We start from the raw sequence: 979 nt of genomic DNA, 5'->3' as shown, positions 1-979 counted from the left end.
ATAGCTGCATTACTGAAAAAGATCTTCTTGTTGCTTCTGTGCATCTTACTTTAGTAAAATTAATATACAACAATACAACATAAAGAAAGCCAAAGAAACAAAAACACCCAAGGAAGGATTTCGTTTCAATAATTTTATTGAAAGGTGCATTCCTTAGTTCAAAACATGATGGTAGTTGGTTAGTTTACTTCTGTCCACTCAGAATCAGCCTTGAGGAAGAACTGAAAAGGTAACCAGGAAACATGGTTTACAAAGGTTAAGGATAAAATACTCCCGTTCTTTGGTTTATTTTCCATTAGTCATTCCCCATTACATGTCAAAATGGTTACAGTCACACTGGGTGAACTCAGGCTGCACTGAGGAGCAGCTACAATTTAACAGTGTAGATCTTACATTCAAGGCCAACCTTGGTGGTTTTACAGAGTGCCTCCCTTAAGACACAGTAAACGTTTTCCAAATTTTCTCTTCCTTTTAAAACAAAATGCCTTAGAAGCAGTGTGGCAGTTTTATAATAAAACTGTGTGTGTGTGTGTGGGGGGGGGACCTTCAGCAGTGCTTTTTCAAGCCTGAACTAAGTTTGATGCAATAAATAAATTTTCAGAGTGATAATTCACCCGGTTATTAACACAGTAGAAACAAATTTTCTCAGTTGTGGCTAGATTGAAGCAGCAGCTCTGTAGGTTTCTTTTATTATGGATACAAACCACCTGTTCTCTAGAAGAAACATTAAAGGTAACAATAGATTTTCAAAACTTGTAAGAGATCTGCTTTATATAAAACACCCACAAGTTTAAATGTAATTCTCATATAGCAATAAAAATCCCACCTCTAGCCGGGCGATGGTGGTGCACGCCTTTAATCCCAGCACTCGGGAGGCGGAGGCAGGCGGATCTCTGTGAGTTCGAGACCAGCCTGGTCTACAGAGCTAATTCCAGGACAGGCTCCAAAGCCACAGAGAAACCCTGTCTCGAAAAACCAA

This window comes from Microtus ochrogaster, unplaced genomic scaffold (assembly GCF_000317375.1).
Source record: "Microtus ochrogaster isolate Prairie Vole_2 unplaced genomic scaffold, MicOch1.0 UNK1272, whole genome shotgun sequence".
NCBI lineage: Eukaryota > Metazoa > Chordata > Mammalia > Rodentia > Cricetidae > Microtus > Microtus ochrogaster.
Note: the sequence above shows the minus strand (reverse complement) of the source record.